Below are 25,454 nucleotides of genomic sequence, written 5' to 3'. Positions count from 1 at the left end.
AGGATTTAACATCACTGGACTTCGCAGGTATAAGAGGTACTTCTGCTATCCAAATTCTTAGATATAAAAGTACTGTATTAATGCTTCAGTTCAACAAGACACTTTAGAATTAGTTAAAGTATGCATAAATAGTGGTAGTAATGTAATGATTTTGAGCTTATTCCTACAAGACCAGATGACTTTCTCGTAGTTTTCATCATGGTAGCATCACTAGTAGAGAATCTACAAAAAGAAGGAAAAAAATAAAGAAGAAAATAACAACAACTGTCTCAATTTTTTTCTGCCTGAATATCAGTGTGCATGTCAATGAAATATTTATCCTTTTTCATCTTGTCCTTTCCCATTTTTGTTTCTTAACTCATGAAAGCTTTTAATTACCAATACTGTCTTTGTGATAAGTCCTGATTCTGTCTTCTCATTCTTCTGTGAGGTACCACTCTGCATAAATACTTTTTTTGGGTACATTATACCTCATTTTATCTTAATACAATACAGTACTGCATATGCAGAGTGTCTTCTTGATTCAAAAAATAACATGACAGAAAAAGGCAATAAACAAAGCCTGTTACAAAGGCTAGACATGTAGTCAGAACAGATTAACATGTTTGTGACAGAATTTGAGTTAGATAATATAGAATTTTGGAGATAAAATGGAAAGGAGTAATAAGACTGCCATTAGTACTATCTGTCACTAAATTCAGTGGAAAAAAGTCCCTATCCCATCAGCAGAATAAGGTCAACATATTTTAGAGTTTTCTGGGCACAATTTTGGTCAGTCAAACCTCACTCTATATATACTGGTTTTCACCTGTGTCCATTTTACTCAGACGCTTTACTTTCCATTTTCCTTCATCTTTTCTATTAAATGGATAAGTGGGATCGTTATCTCCATATCCTCCTGGTCCTTCATTCTCTACACTGTGCAGTATGACTGAAGTTTTCCATCAATCACAGTTGCATGGAGCCTATGTCTTTATCCCTGCTCTATCTGGATACAGTTTCTATTTCACTCTGATATGAATTCAGTTACTCAGTTAAGAACTTAATCCAAAGGATCTCACATCCTAGTCTTTTGTTTCTAAATATTTTATGCACTGCTGTGTACCATGGGATGTACAGAAGTCTAAGTCAATTATATATACAGCTTTGCTAATTTAAAGTCTCATTGTCATTTCCCTGTGAAAATTAAACAAATTAGTAACGCATGACCATCTTCTTATTAAACATATCTAACAGGCTAGCAATCTCTGCCCATTCTCCCCCTGGACAAATAATCTTAGGACTTTTTAAATCCAGATTAAAAATAAAATTCAGAACTCTCTTACCATCACCCTAGAAGCTTCTTTTTTAACCTTACAGTAGTATAGGTGTATAAAATTACCATACCTCAGAAGTAATACCTCAGATATTGAAATTAGTTTTTCAGCAATGGAGTAACTAATATCTGTGTCATCTGTCAAGGTACTTGAGTGCTTTAAATAGAAATTAATTTTTATTTTTTCTTTATTTTATCAGCTTTCCATTTTGGAATAATCAAAAGCTGTGCAAATATTCCTGCTAATTTTCCAGTTTTCATCTGTGGTGAGTTATTTCTTTCATTAATTCTTCCCTTGGGGAAAAAAAGTACCCATTTGCTTGAGATCTCCTAACAAGAAGCATGACATAGAAATTATTTTAAGACAGGTTAGTTTTTCACTGTGTAAAATTCACCACATAAATGTCCTGAAAAAGTTCTTTTTTTCCTGAAAGGACTTAAATGAAAATTTAGTGACATGTAGTCTATGTGTTCCATAGCCCTGTACTACCTTCACTGCTAGTGAAAGGCCATAAGTGTTGCACTGAATTTCCAAGGCCTGAGGACTGAATCTTGTCAGGTTTGCTCTGAACTTTTCTTTATATGTCTGTAGTTTTATTTTGCTTTGTATAAGCATGGCACTGATTTCTCTATCTGAACAGGTAACTATAGCTAATTTCTGGGGTTTTTTGTTTATTCTCATGAAGATACCATAGTTTTACAGCTGTAATAAGCATTTAATCTATGGGTGATATTTACAACTCTTTACACAATGATGTAGTATACAGAAATACTCCCCTAGTACATACGATAGAAAAGGCCTTGAGAAGATGAGACAAACAGTGCAGGGGTAAAGAAGTACAGACATAGAGTGATAAAACATGGGATGTAGGTTTGGGACTGGAAGGCTCACAGATAAAAGTGATTAATAAAATACCAGTTAAAAAATTATAAATTAAGGTGAAAAAAAAATTGATATTAATGGTAACAAAGGTAAAGAAGAAATAGTATCTAGAATATACAAAGGACAAAGGTAAGGTGGAAACCAGTGAAGAAAAAGCAAAAATGTAAAAAAGTCTGTTAACAAACACATGAAAGTGACACCAAATCAATCCTAAAGTGTGGAAAAAAAAATAGTACATCAATATTATCTGATGAAGAACCCTAGAAGCATGTTTCTGCACTCTTCAGCAGCCAAAACTACTGGCTTTAAGACCTGGGAGAGTAATGGAAGGGTGAGGACAACCTCAAGAAAAGGAATAGCAACTATAAATATGTAAGTTACAATTTTAATTGTATGATTATTACTATAGAGATTATCTCTGGAGGGAAATATTGTAAGTATTACTATTTGCCCTTTTTTTGTAATAATTAGATCTAGGCTAATAGTGATTTTTCAATTAGATTTTTAATCTTTAAATAATAAAAACCATGAACTGTTGGCTTTATGCATTAAATGTGTTTTCTGTTTGAGCATAAACAAAATTCTGGGAACAGTTGGCTTTTTACAGAGGTAATCTTTACGAACAAATTGTGTTCTCTAGTGAGAACTACATTCCACTAACAACAAATCCCATTTGATTTTCTAAGTACCTCGCATATATCTTCCTGTCTTGTGTTTCAAACAGAAATCTGATTTCCTCAGTAGTTACTTGGGTGGAAGAGGAAAAAAAAAAGGAAAAATATTATTATCATTATTATTTCCCAGACAGCTGTTTCCTATTTATGTTTTGGAGAAGCCAATGATGCTGGCAGTGATCTGGTTTAACTTATCGCAGAGTATCACTGTATTTGAAACATGGTAATCTCCCTACATATTTTAAAGATGTCATTAATTAATACCCATTAACATTGTTATTGTTTAAAAACAATGGCCTATAATAATAATAAAACGAAAGTACTTCCTTTAACACTTATTATATGTGTCTCAAAAATAAAGTTTTAGTTAAAGGTACTTTGTAATACGCTGAGAACTAATTTGTTCTATTAAAATTTCATTTAAAACGGCACTAACTTTTTGGTAGTAGATTTGCTGATACTAGCTGTACTCAAACTTTTTTAATGAACTAAAATGTTTTGCTGTGGGACCTATGCCCTGTCTGCATGACAGCTCAGGTAGCTGGCCTGAAGGACAGAGTGACTAGAAGAACCTGGATACCTGTCAATGCCGTAGCCGTAAGTGTGTGTGCAAATAATACTAAAAATTCAAATGGCATTTCCTAATAGCACGAAGCCAGGAGTTTAAATTCTTCTCCTAAAGCCATTAGCCCTGAAAGCCTAATGGATTTTCTAGCTGTTAATAAAGCCAGAATAAAGTATGTTATTTTTCCAGCGAAGACAGCAAGTCTTCAGGCAGTGTCTCCAGAAGAATGTTATCTAAGGCACTGCCCCACCAGGATGCACAGCAACCAGGGTCATGCAACGTTCTCTCTTGTTGGATATGTCTCTGGGTTTTAAAAAGTCAAATCTCATGACAGGTTGAGGTTGCATTTGCATGTCACCATTGAACAGAAAAAAGGTCAAATAATTACAAATAGACTAAGTATATCAGAAGATAGAAGAGTAAGTGAACTTCTAGTAAAAGTCTCTCAGAAAATGAACAAAAATTAAGAGGAAATACTTATTTTTTTGTTGTGTTATTTTTCATGGAGTATCAGAAGTCTCTCATAATACTAACTGAAGAATTACAGAAAATTTATCATAAAAAAGTTTTTATATTCTCTAGTATACAAAGCAAATATTCTAAGGACACAGCAGTAGGATACGTGTGCATGTGTGTGTCTATGTGTGTGTATGTTTGCATCAGGGGGGATAAAAGTCTTTTGCAAATTTCTAAGGACGAAATAGGATGATCTGACAGAAAACCCTGAAGTACCAGAATTTTGACTGAAGATTCCATATTAAAATTCTACATATATAAACATTTATACAGATTTAAAATTGGAATTTCCTACATCTAGTTAAAAAAAAAAAGATTAAAATAAAAATTATCTCTTTCTCCAATCCTCAACTTTTAACCACAGTTTTAAGTATATTCTGATTTGTAAGCTAGTCTTAATATTATAATTATTTACCATTTTTATTCTACATCTCTTTTTACTATGTATAGAATCAATGCTATTACAGATTTATTAGTAAAACTGGTCAAAATCTTGGGCTCCAGGATTATCCTTTATAAGGAAAAGGAAAGAAACAAAAAGGCAGAAAGACAAAAATAAAAAATTTAAGAATTTGTGAAACTATAGTTATTAATGAAGAGTATGTAAATTAACTCCTTAAAATAATTTTTAAAAAGTGAAAATTGCACACCAGAATTTGTTTTTCTAGATATAAACTTATCCACTTCATCTAAAAATCTTGTCTTGTCTTTTTCAGTCAGTTACATATCCCCTAGCTCTTCCTAACCTATGTTCCTCTTTGTGACTCCTGTCTTTCACCTAGAGCCAAGTAAAAACAGTGCCTTGTTCACATCAGCTGTTTTAAATCTTAGAATTAAATGTACTCTTCCAGCAGCCCAGTATATGACCAGTTGTTTCAGTTAATTATTTCCTAATTGAGCTTATCTGGGCTTATAGTAACCCTGAATGAAAGACTGCTATTACACAGACTAGACTCAAATTCAGGATGTCTAAGTAGCCTTCCCCAATATAATAATGCAAGATAGTGAAATGTTACTGTTATGATTATCTGTTATCACTGACTTTTTTAGTCTCCCTCAGCTCTCTGGGGAGGTACGATAGGACCAGTGTTACTGTAGGTTTAAAAGTCTCATAAGTAAATCTGCTTCCAGTAGTTCCAATTCTGAATATATCCGTCATTCAAGCTGACACAATGAAACTATTTTCTGAACCATAAAGCAAAGTACCATCTCTTTACTAAGAACTCTCTGCTTTATGTATGACTGAGTCAGAAATAAAAAGTTTTGCTAAGAGATTTGGCACATTAGCTAAAGCAAAATGCCATTTTTTCTGGCTAGAGTTACATCATGTCTGTCTCCCTCAGTCATATCCATTTGAGAAATATGTGAACAAACCTTTAACAGAGAATTCAAATAAAATTCTGAGCTTAAGATCTCCAGATCATTCTTTTTTTCAGATGATAACTTTTGTAAGGGCTGGGTAAGAAGCACTTTAAAAATGAATGCATGTTAACAATATTATGAATGGTTGTAGAAATTGGGTTGTTTTTTGCCAAATAAATATTACAGGATGGCTGAAGGCAAAGATGCATGCAAGAATTAACAGAGGAAGGGAATTGTCAAGAATGACATAAATGCCTTATGATTTGTTCCTAGACTGTTTCTTGACTGTTACAACTATTAAGTCTATACAAAAACTATCTTTCAGGGCAGTTATTATTTTCAGTTGTGAAGCATATCTTCATAGCCACCATTTCTATTAATTTTTTATCATACTTTTAGGCATTAAAGTGATTCTATTTTACCAGCCCACAGTGATATTGCCACATCCTTTGGAGAAAGAAAATGCCATGTCCTTTCCAGATATGCTAGACCTTCCAACTACTCTATAGACAGGAACAAAAATGATGCAATGTACATTCTCATAAGCCTGCCCAACAGCAAATATAATTTTTGGGGGTTTATTATTTAAAAAGGAGATGTGAAAAAAATTTTTAATACCTACTTCAGCCTATTTGTCTTTCATTCCTGCTCTTAAAAAAACCTAACATTTTGAAATAAGATTCTTCTTCTGACAATATTAATATTGTTTTTGAAGACAATGACGTCTCACTACTTTTCTAATTATATGAATCTCTATAATTTAAAAATGCTTACCCTTTTTACAGAGGAATGTTTCTCTGGGGGAAATATATTAGAAAGAGAGTAAAAAGTTAGGTGAGTAGAGGTTTTTTATATACCATCTAGAACAACCAGTTTGCTGCGCAGGAAAGAATACATGACATTCCTTAAAGGATAGGCACTCACTCTTCTTTTTTTCCTGCCCACACGCATAGAAAGAATTTCAGGACATACTGTGCCCAACCAAGGGTTAGAAATGGGGACACTGCTGTTCTCTGTTAACAGAAGCAAAGCTCAGCAATAGAACCAATGTTGAGAGTAGAATTCAACACATGTAAGATTCATATTGTGTTTTTTCCTTGGATTAGATTGCTCTGTACTGGAATACAACCCCTGAAGAAAGCAAGGAAATGTCTGATTTTCAATGTAGGGTGTGGTACTGGAAGAGAACAACAGAGTAGAAAAATAATCTCTATTTAAAATACTTTTTAAAATCCACTTTTCTGAATATAAAGAGTTGCCATTGTAAAAAGAATCACCATAGTTCTTTCTTGCCATATTATCATATTTATAATTTTAAATACTTTTATTCTATATAAGGTAGTTTTTGGAACTTCTTAGAGGGAGACTGTATCTCACTTTCTGTGCAAGAATTATCTTGTATACTGAGATAGTATAAATACTACTAAAACTACATATGTAAGGAAGCAATAGCAAACAAAACACATTCAAGATGAGATTTCATTTCTCCAGGCACCAAGTGGGATTTGTATCCTTTCATCCATTAATTTAAATTCTGCTCATGCAGTGTTCTGTAATTTGTTTTGTATTTTGAGACATGGGAATGAAACTTACCATTATAGTTGAACTTCAAAAGTACATTCCGGCAGGGGATGAACATGTCGGGTGATACCTCTGAATTCACATACTCAGAAAGTTCAAAATGTGTTTATCAAAGCTGTCCTTGAAGTGTGAAGGGATAGAAAGTCTTTCCTTAAAGAAAGCCAGAGACAGTGAAACCTCTATCAATATCTTAATCTTGTGTTCCTGGAACACAGAGGATCACTGTCATTGCCCTACTCTCTTTTTCTGGAAGAGAAGTGTGTATTTGATAGCTGTGAAAATTATCATGTAAAGAGAGATGATTCTTTCTTTGATCACTGAGCTAGTTGGTTGAAACAAAATTTCCTTTGCCTGCTGAGTGACTGTAGACTATTGGGCTAACCTTTGAGAAATATTCATGCACTATTTGGCAGACTGGACTATAGACAATACTGAAAATCATAATCCATTACAGCCATCATTGGCAAGACGGTAACTATAGTAAAATCAAATATAAGTGACATAATATCAACAGTATGGTGTTCGATCTCTGTTTTCATTTCTTAATAGAGTATTCATAATACATAAGAAGAAGCTCAAAGTAAAAGGCTAATCCTGGAAGGCTTAGAGAATCCTCAAAGGAAAATGAAAAGTACCAATCATCTCTAGAGGAAACACATAGCCTTGCTCTGGATCATGTTTTCAGCCTACAGTACTCTAAACTTTCTGAGGGAGGATTAATTCTCTATAACCATTGACATATAAACAATTGCTGTAAACCAAGCTAAGGCAAACCTCATTTCCTATTCATGCATATGCAGAACTTCGTCTTTTGAAACTAGAATTAATTAAAACTGGAAAAATGATCAGTGACTAAATAGCTGCAAGATCTCATTACAAAAATTACCCATTTTGAATGCAATGAGTGTAAAAATGGTTTGAGACTTAACTATAATTTTGCATTTACATTTGCATATTTGGGACGCCAGGGTTCAGGCTCAGACTGTCTGCTCTCATATGCACTCCGTTGCTGCTGTAGGGCTACTGTAAATCTCAGTGGCAACAGAGGTCCAACCAACACCCATGTACCTTCTCTCTGTAAACACCTCAGTGTTTGGACAATGCTCCTCTTCTACATTTTCTCCGTTATGGTATCTCGTACTGATTCATGATCTTTTATTTGCTTCTATACAAACAATGACTGTTACAACCATCTTACCAAGAGTCTGTAAAAGGGGAAGAGCAACAAGGAAAAATGTTGTAATTGCCATTTAATTTGCAAACTTGAAAAACATATCTGTCTATTTAGGGATAAGAATCAAGAAAGAAGAAAGCTCTGTGGAAGCAAACATTGTTTGGATTAGATGTGATGGGAATATAGACTGCAAGCGATAAAAACTCTTCCCAGGAATAGAAAAAGGAATTGTAGTGAAGAAGTGAGAAGTAGCTATAGACACTTATTTAATTTTGGCATATAGTGACTGCTAATCATCTAGCTTCCTTTGAGAAAGAGAGAAAAAAGATTTTCCAGGAGCTTCATTCCATCCTAAGACAGATGTCACAAAGTCAGAGAAAGGGACATAACTACGCCAGAGAATTCATAATCTTCAGCTAAATAATCTCATTAAGCAGCCTAGAGAAGCATATTTACAACTACATCCAGAAAAAAAGAAATGTATAAGAAAGTAAAATTACAACATATATTGATTTTGCATTAGCTTAACTGTATCAGTTAGGCTTAAAATTTTCCAGACTTTATGGAGATATCAGAGTAAATGGAGAATGTTGAGGAATTTGGGTGAAATTATATGGTGAATAAAATGTACAGGAATATAACTTTTTCTAGGTCTTTGTTTTAATCCTTACTCCCTAGCAGCTTGTGGACCTTTCCTTCTTTCTTCCCTTCCACTCCTACTCAGTTAATTCCATTCTTAATGAAGATTAATTCTTTTCTTACTGAAGTTAATTAAAGCAAGTATTCAGACTGGTAACATCTGAATTAGGCCAGTTGTGAACATATAATAAACAACATGGAAATATGGAATGAACTATGTTTAAGTAAGGTACTTTGAGCTTCCAGCTTCTGTTGCCACATGTACTCTGTTTATTGTTACTCATCACACCCTTTCTAATTATGAGATTTGAACTACAGAATCAAAGGATTCTTAAAAGCATATTCTAACCTTAGCCTAGATTCATACAAACATGGAAAACTCCATTCTTAGGTTTTAAACAGGTTAAAACATAGAATGACTTATTAATGTGCAAAGAAAACCCATAAGGTTACACAAGAACCTGAAACATCATGTTATTATCTTGTTCAGAGAGTTGCCTGTTCTTGTTTGAGAATAATCACTGGGATATGGGAGTAGGAAAGAACTGCTATTTGTCAAAAAAAGATAAAGGAAATTAAGGTCCCTCAAGGTTATTTGTGAAGCTGCTGATGTGAAAAAAAAAAAAGTTCAGACTGGAAAATTAGCGAGAAAGAACTTACTTAGCAAAATAACCTCCCAATATTTATCTAAAAATATGCTGTAACTAAATTAGCACAGAACAACTTCCCTATTAATTATAAATTAAATTCTTATTTGGTAACTTAATTTAATATCCATCTTAAATATTCTTGGTAAGTCCTTATTTGAAGGGGGGATAGGAGAAAAGGAAACTATCACTAAAAGTTGGGGACAAATCTTTCAAAATAATATGAACTTTAAAATTCACTAAATTAGACTCTCCTTCAGAGCTATATACCCTAAATAAATTTGTACACAGAGGATAAGGACTTTTATTGTGATGAGTATCTACTAATGTTTTAAGTAGCATCTGGAATATTGTCTGGAATAGTTTATTTAGGTCATTCTGACTTGATAAGAAAATGCTATTTCTGTATCCCTATCTTCATAAGCAGCATGCTGAAACTTAGCTTGCTTTCCCTACTTCAATAACAACTAAAGGAAACATCTGGAAGAGCTGTTTTGTACAGCCAATAGACACAGAGACTGTCTCCTTTTGAATAAAATTTAATTGAAAATTGCAGACATTCTCCATATCCTATATTTAACTCTTTGCCAGCAGAGTTTGGAATCATAGGAAATGTCTCAAAATTCTAAGACCAAGTTAAAAACATTTGTCATTATGCATAGTCCTTTTGTAGGGATTTGTAGATATTTCTGTTTATACCAGTACTTTGTAAAATAACAAAAGTGTATCTTCAGAATTTCTTGAGACCAAAATACCACACCTTCTTTGCTCGAGACCAGGATGCTAACATCTTGTAGTGATTGCTGCATTGAACTTTAAGTATGTAAAAGAACTACTGTTTTTACTTCTTCTTCTGCATTTTATTATATGCACTGTAATCTCTCTGAAGCACAGACATTAGTCACTCATCTTTTCTAAAAATGTGCAATGGGGAAAGAGGGAACAAGAGGAAAGCTGGCGCACTTCTGTATGACTATCTCTCTGTTTACCTCTTAAAGCTAAAAGGATATGCAAAATATGTCCTATAGCATAACACCTGGGCCTAAATTCTTAGGACAGAGTTTTTCCTCAACGATCTGACAGAAAAAAAAAAAATTTCTTACAGGTCAAATAGTACGTCAATGAATCCTCATGGATCCCCAGGTTAATTTTTTTTTTATGTACTGAAAATTATTGGCCAATTTTTTTTTATGGTTGAAGAATCAGAAAAAATAAAAAGAGACATCTAAAATGAGATTTTTCTGAAACAAGTTGTCTAGATGATATATAATCTCAATTTCTTTTTAAGAACTCTTTTCAGCTGTGTTATTCATGCTACATATAAAGTGGCAATTAAAAGAAATTTATATTGGATCTCACTAGGTAGAACTTACTAAACAACAAGAAAATTATGCATCACTGCTTCCCATGAGGATTAAATTGCCTTAATGGTCTGAGTTGTTTATGATGTAGTCAAGACAGAATCTGAGCTAAATGAGCCTGGACAGAATTTTTGAAACACAGAAGCCCCCTGTTCCCCCTCTTGCTAGATTTATACTTAAGAAATTAAATGCTAGGAAATTCTGAAAGAAAAGTTAAGTGGGAAATAATGTAAGACTATCCGTTGCTTATGGTGTATGCATACAACTCTATTTACCTATGTACTAAGTGTCACAGTGCACAAGCTGTACATTCAGAAAGTTAAAACACTCAGAATCTTTATACATACCTGCAACAAGTCCAGCCCAACTCTTCAGTTTTTCATTACACTGAGAACTACATTTTTTCCACTTCTTTTCTAACTTGATTCGAAGAATTAAGACATCTTTGACTACTATGAAGACTTTGCTTATAGCACAAAATTTTAGAGGTTTTTGGAATTCATTGCCATAAATGGATTTCTAAGGGTTTTGTCTAGGATCATTTGCAAATGGTTCTGAATGACCGAGATTGACTATTTTATGGATTTATAAATCAATTTTAATTAAAAAGACAAACAATGTTAACAAAATTTAGGACATCAGTATGTAAATATCTTATCCTTGAACTATGTACAAAAAATGATATATTGAAACTGTTATAGATAAAAAAGTTGGAAATAAATGAAAAAATATTATAGAGTCTAATTAAAGTGTATAAGAAAAAGAATGAGTGCAACAGAATACTTGATTCTAAATCAAGCTTTATTGAATATCAAGCAAAAATGCAAGTTGGACATTTAAGAGTACCTTACCTGAATTTAACATCAATTAATTTAAAATTTATAGAACTGAGTCTTTCATTGCATGTATTTGAAATCAAATAGTTGTTAAAGTTTTTTAAGAACATTTAAGGTATCAGCAATAATCCAGAAATAAAGATACTATGTGACCAAAAGGAATTCCTAGCAATATTTCTACTTTACTGAAATATAAGAGTGTGGAAGAGACAGTTTTTTAAATAATTCTGTCTTAAAAACTCCTGGTATCTTTTATAGTGTATGAGTTGTTTGGGTTTTTTCTGTTTTGTTTTGTTTTGCTGTGATTTGATTTGTTGGTGTTGTTTTCTTTTCCTCCCAAAAGAGACCTAAAGATAGGTCATTTATTTTTCTACCTATTTTGTATCTAGTGTCATTTCAGCACAGTATGTTCATTTTATCTGGTATTGAACTGCTCTGTCACGTTTCAAGACTGGAAATAATCAAGGAACAGGCCAAAGAAACACTTTTTGCTACAATGATATGTCTTGGTAAATGACTTTGAAAAATAACACTTTCATTAGTAATGGAATAAGTCAAAAGAAAGAGCAAAGAAGAGCATTTCAGGAGAATATATACTGACTTGGTGAAAAGAGAAAATCAAAATCCACTACATGGCACAGTGCCATATGCTACTATCTGTGATAGTGTTTGTTGTTTCTTTCTAATGCAGAATGTTACTGATATTTGCACCTCAAAGGATAAATAGTTGAAAATATTTTACCTAAGGACAAGTTCATGAGCAAATTTTCCAGTGATAATGAAAATTATCTCCTGATTTCCCATAGGCAACAGTTCCTTGTCTTTCAGACTATTTGAAAGGAAAAGCTACAGGGGAGAATAAGGACAGTAAGTGTTTGTGCTACACAGTTGAATAGTTTAAGGAAATCATATACCATTTTTGCAAATTGCACTGAGAAAAAACGAATATTTATTTCCTAGTTTATAACACAAAATATTTTCCACAACACAATTAAATTGTAGTCAATTTACAAATAATAGAAAATTTCTCAAAAGAACAGATAGACTTAAGAAAAACCCCAAGAAAACTCATCCCCCCCAAAAAAAAAATCTATGTATCTTTCTAATTTATACAGACACATACATGCACACTTATCTTCAAGGGAAAAGAAAATTGACAATGTGGAGCATTATCTCATTCTTTGACATTAAATCCATATGCTGTGTCCTTGTTTCATATTTTCCAAACTGTAAACCATTCTGCCAAGCACCCAATTTTCCTTGGAGAAGTTCTGCTAATGAAACTCTCCTATGAATAATGGATTTGATGATAAGCCTTTACATTTATATTGAAAGTAGAGCTACAGTTGGTTTGCTTTCACCAGCTCTGTTCACTTTAAATGGCAAAGCAAAATAGTCCCTTCCTTCCCATGAATAATGATAACAAGTGCACATGAGGCTAAGACAGCTCAGCTAGTGTACTACCTTGTGTATACAAAACACTTTTTTCTTTCCATAAATCTATATAATAAATGTTTATGAAAATATGTTTTTTCCAAGCATAAATCAGTGTTAGCTATAATAAAACCATTTGCACCACAACAGAGTCTGGAAACTCTGAAGTGTCCTACATTGAACTTTAGTTTGCCAACATCTCTCTTGTATAGGGAGAGCAGGGCTATGAACAATATCTTATACGTGACCCCACCAATGCTGAATAACCACTTTCCTTAATATCTCAGCTACACTTCTGCTAATACAGTACAGTGTGTAGTTTGCCTTAATCACATTGGCACACTGCTGATTCACATTCACCAGGGCCCGAGGTCACTCTCTAAAGAGAGGTTTCACTGTCAAACCCCAGGCTGTACTGTTCCAAAAATTCCATTCCAGGTGCAGGACTTGGTGTTTTTTCTTCTATAACATTCAATCTACAGCTTAGAAGACTGATACCAGTTCTCTCAAGACTGATAATTTTCTTGGATTCTGAGTGGACACTCTCACATATTCTAACTTATTTATCCTGGTGTTCTTATTTCCATGGTATCTTCTACTGGTGGCAGTACTTTGCTTCACATGATTGCTTGCCCGACCGTCTGTTCTGAGTATCTCAGTAAAACTAGTGTTTAGACTGCTTCAATATCTCTGTGACAAGAAGTAGTGTCCTAGTTTTCCTTATTTACTGCTGTATTTGTTATGTGATGCCATTTTTTGAACTGGGATGACAATGTCTATAATAAATATGTTAATGCAGACCAACCCTCATTAGAAAAACCCACACACATTAAACTGGAGAGATTCTCATTCCATTCTCTCTTCTCCAAGCATCAACCTGCCAAATCTTCTGAGAACTATTCAGAAAAAATGTTTAATAAGTTGATACAGGAACTTGTATTTCCAAGTTCAGCCTCATCTTTACTCCAGTTATGAATTTTTTCAATGTTTCATATTTGTTACCTATTTTATTATCAGAAAGAGGCTTTCCCATCTAAGTAAATTGAGAACTTCTACAGTGCCTTTTACCTTCCATCCATTATCAAGAAATTTTAGATTCTGAAAGTTTTGCTTCAGTGTTTCTTTTCGGTTGCAATTATTTAAATCTGGAGTATTCCTAATTACTTGGTGAATTTTACAAAGTGTGATGGAAAGTATACTTTCTTTACCAGATGCCTGGAGGATTGTTTTAGCTCAGGAATGCATACTGAGGAGGTTTGACACTGTCTCATGTGACTTATAATTCCTTTTATGTGATTTTTCCTACCTAACTCTGTCTTGAAGGCATGAAGCCGATTAGAAATTCAAAGACTATTAGAATGAATATTAGAATACAAGGTAAAGGAATTTATATTCTTTTATGCTTTTTCAATCTTTTTAATCCTATTTCATTTATCAGGTAGAAAGAGAAGAATAATAACAAAAAGCCTTTGGTTACAAGGGCTATGCTTTTAGAACATCAGAAAAGGAGTTTGTGTCCATAACCTGAGTGCACTACTGCCATTAAGTGTTCTTGAAAGCAGGTATTTCATGGGCCTTTAAAGATGTATTGGCTTTATAAGCCAGACTGACTGCTTTCACAAAGTTCAAGACCTTCTACTTCATGTTTAGAATCTGCATATACACCCACTTTGTTTTAACTGCACTTTATTTTAAATCTACAGATTTGTATTTATTTGGATACCTAAAGTATCAGTTCACTGTGTCTTTTAATCCTAGAATCATGTTACCCAAAATACTGAGGAAGGAGATTAAGAAAAAGGAGTAAAGAAAGAGAGAGACAAAGAGAAGATCATAGCTACCACTAGAGTCCTGTGAGAGTCTAGCTTCCATGTGGCCAGGTGGTAGGTCAAACATGGAGAGCACATGTTCCTGCTTTTATTGCTTTGTCCCTCCTGCGGCCACCCCTCCCAGGTGGGATTCCCGGCCCAGGGGACACTGTGGGTCTCCAGGGCAGAGTGGAGGATGATGTTCCCACTGTGCCAGATAAATAGAGGTGAGATTAGGGGTACGAGTGGGCATGGGGTGGGTGCACTACCAGCTGCCTTTGAGTGACAGCTGCCCTGGGGTTGTCCCAGCATGCTTGCAGGGGTTGGGGTGTGGGAGAGGTCATCACCTCACCTCCGTGAGGTTTGAGCTGTCCCTCCCCCATACACACACAATAAGAGTTGTTCTGAGCCAATATAACAATCCATTGTCTCACACAACCTAATAAACAGCTTTACAGCCACTCTTTCCCAAGCCTGTAGCATTGCATGGGGTTGTTGCAGCCCAAGCGCAGGACCCAGTACTTTGCCTTGTTGAACCTCGTACCACTGGCCTTGGTCCATCCATCCAGCCTGTCCAGATTCCTCTGCAAAGCCTTTCTACCCTCCAGCAGATCAACACTGCCACCCAATTTAGTATCATCTGCAAACTTACTGAACAGGCACTTGACCCCCTCATCCAGATCATAGTTAAAGATATTGAATAGGGCTGTCCCAAATACTGAGCCCTGGGGAGCATCAAATGTGACCACCTATCAGCTAGATGTAACCACATTGTCCACCACTCTCTGGGGCCCAGCAATCCAGACAGTCTTTTGTCCAGTGAATAGTGTACCCATCCAAGCCATGGACAGCCAGTTTCCCCAAGGGAATGCCAAGAGAGACAGTGCCAAGGGCTTTACTAAAGTCCAGGTAGACTAAATCCACAGCCTTTTTCTCATCCACTAAGCATGTCACTTCGTTACAGAGGGACATGAGGTCAGTCAAGCAGGACCTGTCTTTCATAAACTTGTGTTGGCTGGGAGTGATCCCCCAGTCGTCCTTTACATACCACAGAGTGGCCACTCAAAATGATCTACTCCATAACCTCCCCAGAACTGAAGTCTCACTGGCAGGCCTGTTGTTCTTAGGATCCTCCTTCCAGAACTTATTGTACATGGGTCTCACATTTGCTAATCTCCAGACAACCAGGATCTCACTGGTTATCCAGGACTGCTGGTAATAATTAAAAGTAGCTTGGTAAGCTCTTCTGATAGCTCCATCAGTACTCTTGGGTGGATCCCATATAGCCCAATAGAGAAAAGTTAGCCAATAAGAGACACCAAAGAGGAGGAGCACAGATATTTCTTGATTTTTTCTTTTACTTGTCTTGAAATGGGTATATTTGGAAAGCTAAAACCTACTCAACTAGTTCAATAACTAACAAAACTAGTTCAATAACTATTCCATAACTACCTAAAAATAGAGAGAAGTTTTTAATTCTTTCCCTTTAAAAGACATCTATAAAAGGGAAAAAAATACTGCTGTTTAGCTTTTATCTCTACTTATGCTGTCACAACATTTTCTTTAGAAATGGAAGATCTGTATGTAACAAATGCCTTCTCTGAAGACTTTGTATACAAATATTTCTGATGTGCTAGCCAAAACAAGCAGACAAAACAATAGAAACATTATAAAAGAATTATAATATTACAGGCAGAAATTTAGTTTCCCATGAAGTCCCAGGTAATGAATAATTAAACAGGATTTATTTTAAGGGATTGCTCACTTGGATTTAAATTACACTACAGACCTCTGAATATCTCTATAGACTCCATTCTTTTGTCTAGAATAAAAAAATGTCACCAATTATCTATTTGGAACCTTCCTTTCTGAAAGACTTATAAGTTCAGAATTTAAAAACCCTAAAGTTTTGTTTCTTTTGTAACGTCTCCTCTCCATAAATTTCTTTAGTCTGCCAACATATATGGATAACACAAAAGTTCTATTGCTTTCCCAGATAAATATCTGCAATTCCAGTTCCTACTTTTTCAGTTCCACTATTCATTTTTTCTCAGTTGTTTAATTTTTTTTTTATTTTAGAAGTGTATAATTATTATTCCTTTCCAAGCAGAACCTAAATAGAATATGTTCATATCTTGCACACTAAAGCCGTGTTCAAATGTTTTTCTATGGAATTATTTTTATTTTAGAAGACATGAGAAAAAATAGTTTTTTAGTTCTCCTGTAACTTTCTCATCCTTGTCTTATCAGTGAATTTAAATAAGCATATTTTAACTAAATAGAAATAATTTTTGCTAGTATGAATATACATCAACAACTTTGGAAATCGAAAAATTCTTGGTATTGAAAATTATCATATATTTATTTATCATATGGAAAATGACCACTTTATTAACTGACTTGCTGTGATGATAAACATGGATATGCAAACAGAAATCCTAAATTGAGTAGAAATTTTACTATTTACTTTTACCTCTTTGTGGGATATTTATGTTAAACTGGATAACAAAAAAAGAAAATTAATTTTCTCTCTGTTATTAACAGAGAGATTTTGTGAACTGATATACTTTTCTTTAGCTTCTATTTTTTAGTTTAAAAAGGTCTGCTAAATTGCTGTCGAAGAACTAAAAAAACCCCCAACACTTAAGTTCCTGTTTTTTTGCAGAGATAGAGTATTTTTTAAGAAATAGATCATGTATTTAATCTGTGGTTTGGTTTGGGGTTTGATTTGTTCTTAGTTTTCTTGTTTTGTGGTTGTTTTTTTTCCCAAAGCCAGAATATAGCTTTGTTTTGTTAGAAGAAAGACTAAAATTTCTGTTAATTGCTTCTCCTGATTAATTCAGAACTTAAAATTGTAATTGAATTGTAGAAATGCTGAAATCTGATATTATTATAGATACTACTGCAGTTTAAGTTTGTGTTAAATTAGTTTTACTTTTGTGAAATAAACATGTGTTTGCAATTAAGCATTTGCTTCACGATTTGCTTTCATATCTCGAATTTATAAATTGGAGTAATAAAAAAATGAATTGAAATAAGGAAGTAATTATGAAGTGCCTGAACCAGTGCTTCCCTGGATGACAGTGTGAAGGACACCTCTAACTACCTTCACTCCTCTTAAATTTTCTTTGCTCACAAAATTGTCTTCATTTGAATATGTTAGGATACGCTGTAACTACCTTAATTCAGGTGTACCTGCATTGTTTTGTCCACTTGAGTTTTAAACCACTCCAACGTTCATTATTCTTTAATTTCCCTTGAGAAGCTGTCTAATGAATATGAGTGTTAGCAAATATTTCCTTATTCAGTCTTAATTTTACTTTCTCATTTTGTTTGATTATGCTCAATTATACTTACATATATCAATTTTAAACAACTCTAATTATTTGTTTACAACCTATTTATAAGATGCTTTATATACTGTGCTTCTTTGGGCATTGTTTACCTGTAGTATATATTTCAAAATCTTTTCTTAAGTTTGATTCTTAAATCACTGAAACAGTTCGGTTCAGTTCTGTTTATTGGCATTTTTTTCAATTCTTAAAATAGGTTTGAAGAGAGTCAAATGCTCAAAATATTGAAAATTGAAATTCTGGGTTGGGGGTTGTTTTTGTTTGTTTGCTTGGGTTTTGTTTTTAATTTCAGAGCTTTCTGATTGAAAAAGACCACCTCTGAAGAAATAATTTATTGTGCTATGTTCCTTCCTGAACACATATATAAGCTTTCTTGGTTATTAGTATACAGTATGAGAAAATGCGTTTCCTATTATTGTCCTACAACAATTTAGCCAGCTTCCATTAGCCAGCTTGCTGTTTATTTTCTTGAGATCATCATACAAGCTAAATGTGGTATAAATCTTTTAACTGCTCTCAAACACCAGTTACCAATGCAGGTGAAACTCCCTTGCTGTGGTGAGGCAGACATGGAATGTGAAAGAAGATTTTCCCGAGGCAACCTAGAGGATCTCCATCAGGTAAAGTCACCCCAGAGCAGGTGGACAACAAGGTGTTCTCAAGCAGCAAGGCCCTTTGGTACCATCTAAGACGCTGCAGAATCAGCATATCCTCAAGGGATATCGTCTATGATCTGAGACATCTGGGAAATACAAGTTACTTTTAAGTGGCATCTGACAATCAGTTTGCATATTGTAGGATATTTCACATTCCATTAGTCACCTAAGCGTAAGCAACTAAATAGATCCTACATCTGCAGCTCACACCTAGGTATCTACATTGCAGATATTTGAACTTACTTATTTTAATCAGAAGCTGATTCTCATTCAAGTGGAAGAATTTAGTTGCCTAAAAGTAAGAACACCTGTTTTAACTGTTTCAAAATTTCCCAGCCTTGTCTTCAACTGATGATGCAAAACAACGCAGAAGTAGGATCACATCTGCTAGGGCAATCCAGCTGCTTGAATAACTTAGGCTACCTAAAAAGGCAGAGATGCTTGTGCATAAAAATGAATTGAAGCCTGGATATGTTAGTTATTCAATGCAGAGTAGCAGTAACCTGAGCTAGTCAATGGAGAGAAACAAATTCCTTTAAGGCACATTTAATATCTCTTTCAAGTTATGACATCTGGATGAAATTAATTATGTGATATGTCTCCTTTTAACTGTAAAGACATTCTAAATGACCAGATTAGCTAAACATATGTCTCAGTTTAGATGTCTATATTTGTCACAGGAATTCAAAGCGTCTCTATGTAATAGATGGCAGAAATATGTAAACTTGCTCTTCAAACTGTGCATTAACCAGTTAAAATCTCTAAAGTGAATAGTCAGTAAGCACAATCTAATGAAAGTTAAGACATATTAGTTAAGTTTCAGTGACATATTAACGCTCAGCTTCTGTTTCAGAACTGTCAGGTGTACAGCCAATTCAGAGACTTAAGCACTGATCAAACTTAAATCTAATAGACATTTAATACAACCTCGTATCATTAATTCAAGCAAATCTAAGACATATCTAATGTTTTTACTGTTGTGTAAAAACATCCACAAAGCTAGAAAATTGGTAACTGCCCAGATTTGTGGGTGGAGTTTGTTTGCTTAATTATAAACATCTTGTTTAAGATTTGGGTTAAAAGAAATGACATGGTACATGACAGAAATGCTGTAGTTCTGCCTCCTACACCAATTGCTGGAGGTTATGCGTTATTCTAGAGGGAATTATCTCAAAAGCCACAAGTTTTTGATGTTCAGGTTGCTGGTTTATGTGCCTAAGTCCTCAAGAATTTTGTCTGTTGCATAAATGTTGTGGTACAGTAATCCTTTCTTTGTACACATACAAAAATAAAGCTTTCACATGTATGTATGTTAAGTGAAAAAATATATTGTTTTAAATAATTCAATGCACACTGGAATCTTAAGTGGCTACTAATTCGAATATTGCCTGTGTAACCTATGGCTGGAAAAAATGCCATTATGACTAAGTAGGGACTAATATAATTAAAAAAACCCCAAAAAGGCAAAAGAGCATTTGAGAAAAATTACTCATTCAGAAAAATATTTGTGCGTGTTTTGTATAGGCAAATTTTAATGCCGGTGAACAATAAATCAGTATTGGTTGTAATGTCAGTTATTTTTAATAGAAGAGAAGCAAAGGACATGACACTGATGTGAAGCACTGTATTATGACTATGAAACTGGCATACTTTAAGCAATCAAGGGAACTCTCAGGTTAAAATTCTGATTACAAATGTAATACAACATCTAAAATAAATCATAAACCTACTGGAGCAGCACATAGAAACTAGACAGAATATTTTGTATCCAAAATGATGATACATGCCCCTGTTTAGGAGTCTCAAGCCTAATCTTCAGGCAGAATGTGAGTCAAGATTAAGATATAGATTTAGGTGTAAATAAGGCAGGTTTATGAAACTTAGCGAGAGTGTAAGTTCAACTATGAATGTGAATAATATGAGTAAAATATAAATTTGGATGCCATTAAACTCTCTAAAACACCTTTCAAGGTGTCTTTTTCTGGCTTACTGGTCCTGTTCAAGAGTGACTTAGATATTCTGTCTCACCTTACTTTTCTGTTGTATGTGCCAAATAACACAGATGTTGTGCATATAGTAGGGAATCTCACAGGACACTATATGCCTCTGATTAGGCAAGTGAATCAAATCACCAAGTTAAGTTGCTCATGGAATCTGGGCAGCAGTTCAGCTGATTGAGGAAATCTATTGATCAACTGAGACTTACTCATCTGGAAAATGAATTGTCAGGCTCACATAGGTGCTTTGGATACTCTATAGTGCTGAAATGGCACCAGATATGTTAGGACTACAGGCAGAGGACTACACCCCTGGCCAGAGTTTAAGCTAACACACAAAAGTATTGGACATGACTTGAGAAATTGCTGCATGTGACAGATGACCATGTAAGAAATGGCTTCCAGCACCAGTCCAAAACACATCCCCACACAATCTACTATGAAGATACTTAACTCTACCCCAGCCAAAATCAGCCCTGGAGAACGTAAAGAAAATGAAGCCAGCCTCTTCAGTGGCGCTCACACCAGAGGCTGTGGGTACAAACGAAAATAAAGGAGGGTCCCTTTGAACAACAGGAAATAATTTTTCACTGTGAAAGTGACTGACTATTAAAACAAGTTGCCCAGAGAAGTAGAGTCTTCATGCTCGGAGATATTCAAAAGCCGTCTTGACAAAGTGTTGGACAACAAGCTCTAGGTGACCCCATTGGAGCAGTGAGATCACATGATCTCCAGAGGTCCTTTCCAACCTCAATCATTCCATCATTCCAAGATAGCATCATGACGAATAGGCTTGATTTCACAGAAATTTAAGGGGACTTATATCAGATATGACCAAATTTAGTAGCATGTCAATAATACTTTACAAAGTCAAATTTGCCAAGGTGATGGTACAAAAAAGTATCAATTTTCATGCAGATGTAAGAAAATTGGAACCAAAGGGGAAAATATTATTAGAGCTGTTGTTTACTTGGAAGGATACTGGAATGTAGAAAGAGGAGATAAAAAGCAGAAAGAAGAGGATAAGCAGTGGGAAACGAAATAAAAAGCTATCCAAACCTTGTGGTCAGTGCTGCTCAGAGTTGGCAATGATGTGATTGATCACCACAGTCTAAATCAGGACAATAAACCACACCTCTTTTTGTAACCAAGCTTCATGTATCAAATATGTGGTCATGGTAGAGTGCAGGTGACTGGGTGCTTTCTGTGGCTAGCAGGAAAACACCTAGATGGATGGATCAAACCACCCAGCACCACTGTTAGTGGTGTTAATGTGTTAGTACTTGTTTCAGGCCCAACATCAGCATCTATCTGTCATTTCCTACCTGGATATCTATGCGGAAGCAGAGAGTGTCCCCACAGTAACTATTTTAGTAGCTGAAATCATTCTTCAGTTGGTGATTCCTACATTTCTGGGACCCATGTATTTAATTTCTTATGCCCTTAAGTTATCTAAAGTTTTGTTTGTTTGTTTGTTTCCAGGTGGTTCCTGGTTTTTCTTTCCATTCCTCTGTGTACTCTTTCTTATTCCCTTCATGAGATAACATTCTCATTTAACTTCCAGGATCTTAATAATTTCCTTCTGCTTTATTTCCCTCTGTGTTTCTTTTAAGAAAAAGCACCAATCTCTACTCTCCTTATTTAAAAATTTCCATGGTCTTCATCCCCCATATAATGTCATTTTCTCCTCTGACTTTTTTACTATTTCCAGTAGTGCATTTTTCTATGCTATCATCTTCAGTTAAGGTTTCTTGTGGTTATCTAAAAAATTGTTATCCTCTTCTTGATTTGATTCTTATCCTTTGTAAAAGCAAGTTGAGCTTATATACTGAAACCCAAATATACACAAGGCACAGAAAAAACGTTCTGTTGTCTTAGTGCAGTACCAGCTATTTAGCAGGACAGAAACTTCAGGGAAAATCGCAGTTAGATCCTAAATCTTGGTCTCAGATCTTGTCTTGCTAGCAATCTTAAGACAGCTCGATTGCTGCGTTACAGCAAGTTGCTAACATGCTCAGTGTTAAAATTTTATACAATATCTTTTCTCACCAGCAAAATAAATGAACCATTCTTGATAGGTATTTTATCCCTCCGCAAAGCTTTCTACCCCTGCTCCAAGCCATGGTAGAGTTAGATGCATTTGATGTATTTTGCTTGTATCTAATTTGTTTGCTCATTTTTGTTCTTGGAAGTAGTTCAACCACTTTTCCCTGCACTTTACTAAATTGAACCTAAGGAGATATCATGCATGGAAAATCACATTCTGAATAATTAGATATTGATACAATTTTACGTGTAGCTGAAAACAGTCTTCTAAAGGGAAGTTTTGTGTAGTAAGAATGATCACACACAATTCTGACTGTAAAATTCTCTAGAGAGTGTACAGATTTTATTTCCCACAGGTACATTGCACAGAAAGTAGGACATTTTTCATATTTACCACATATCCAGATATCACATTTTTTATGACAGGAGCACATATATAATTATGACTCCCTAAACATAGCTCTTAACAGTAGAAATTAAGGTCAATCGGGTGAGGGGAGGTAGAAAGTCAGTCCAAGGAATTCTAAATATATCTGTCAGTGCAGATAAAATTGAGAAATTGAGAAAAGATGATACTATCAGCTGGACTCTACTGAAAAATAAACTACTGAAGCTTCTTGTGACAGTTTTTCACTTAGAAAGTTATTTACTCAGTTCAGCTATTACATTATTCCGGAATAAAAATTATATTTCTCAGAGCTTTATCAGTTATTATTAGATTTATATTCTAAATCTAAGACCTAAATTCTAACCGTATGAACTTTAATTGTAGTGAGAAGAGCATTACTAGCAGCCAAGTTTACAGGCTGTCTTGTTAAATGAAAAGTTATCTAGGGATTTTGTGGAACAGGTTTTTGTAGGAGTTCTTTATGACTAAAGCTAGAAAAAATCACAGAATCCATAAGCCAACAAGCAAACAAACTGTATAATGTGAATACCAACTAATGTTGTCAAAGGCAGCAGGACAGTTGGCAGATTTGCTATAAAATTTGTTTCTCAGAATGGCTAAAGAAGGAGCAGAAGAGAAGAAACAATTAGATTTTTATCAACAAAGGGAAAAACATAATTTCTTTCAGTGGCTAATGATCAGCACCATATAGGTTGCTTCCTACAGGGAATGGAAAGAAGAGGGAATTTTGATCTAGAGTTAACTAAATATTCACAATGAAAAGAAAATCTCATGACTAATCAAGCATACTTGATGAAAATCAAACTAAATGTTCCAGTTAAGAATTTATTATTTTTTTGGTGTTGGTGACAGATAGTCCATATTTGTCAGTATCATTCTTGTAACTGATCTCTGACGACATTGACATTATTTTTACATAGTTCAGTTCATATATATAAATAAAATCAAATAGATTTAACTTTTTTGTTAGTTTCTGTAGTTTTCTCTGCAGTGTGTTCAATTACATCTATTAGGAGGCCTTCACAGAAAGTAAACAAAGTAAACGGACTTCAGTAATATTATATTATAATAAAAATATGTGTGTATAATATTCAAAAAACATTTGTTTAGGCTGATGTTTTCTATGCTTTGTGTGTCTGTGCAACTGTTCCTTTCAATAAAGTTTAAGTCAGACAATTTTGATTAATTATAACAGGGGTCTGGGAAGACAGATAGTTTTTCTAATGCAGAGACTTAGAACTTAGGTGATCTCTACATTTGATTTAGTACTGTTTCTTAAAATCTGGGTATTAATTTTGTATCTTCATTTCCTAATGTAAATTTACACAGATGGTACACAGGATTTGGAAAACTTTTCAGACCTCCAAATTTCATCCAAAAAATTTTAACCTTTTGTCTTGCTACACACATGGTTACTTGCCACTTTTTCTTTAGCGTATCATGATCAAATGGTGCAACAGGTAATGCAAATCTATCAGTACATATAATCTTTATGCCTTTAAAAAATGTCCTTTGATTATATGAGTCACAGTAGTACTGTAAATTGGCAAATATTCTTTTCAACTTTTGGAAAAAAACCCTCTGTCTTTAGCAGAGAACTAGGAAATATCCTATTTTGATAGCAATTTTGTTCCACTAATCCTAGTTATATTCACTTTACTGTGAACTTTACATCAATGACTGTTACAATCCTATAATACTGTTTTTTCTTCATTGATAAATTGAACATGATAGACTAATCTGTTTTATGTTGGTTCCTTTATGCTTTCTGCTGATTTTATTTGCTTTATTCTACCATCTAATTATACTTTCAAGACTCTAAAGTGCTTCAGTTGAATATTTCTACTGAAAGGCAACAGTGAATTCTCCTGTTGTCATTCTTGAATTCTGTGATTTTCAAATTCAATATTGTAGAGTAGTGATGAAAACTAATTCATGTTCCACTGTCCACTGGATTTGAATATTTCCGTCCTGGCTCTAAAATTTATAGTCTCATAAAAATAGTCTTACAAAATGTTTCAAAGGCATAGAATCAAAATATGTCATGTAAACTTAGTCTTGCAATACCTGATGAAAATTACTGAAGTTACTTGAGAGGAATAATTTTAATTATTCTTATTATATCAGGAATATTCATGATAAATATTATAGTTGTCAGAAGACATTTTACAGCTTCTATTAATACAATGCTCTGGTAG

Source organism: Pseudopipra pipra, chromosome 2 (genome assembly GCF_036250125.1).
Source record: "Pseudopipra pipra isolate bDixPip1 chromosome 2, bDixPip1.hap1, whole genome shotgun sequence".
In the NCBI taxonomy this organism is placed as follows: Eukaryota; Metazoa; Chordata; class Aves; order Passeriformes; family Pipridae; genus Pseudopipra; species Pseudopipra pipra.
Note: the sequence above shows the minus strand (reverse complement) of the source record.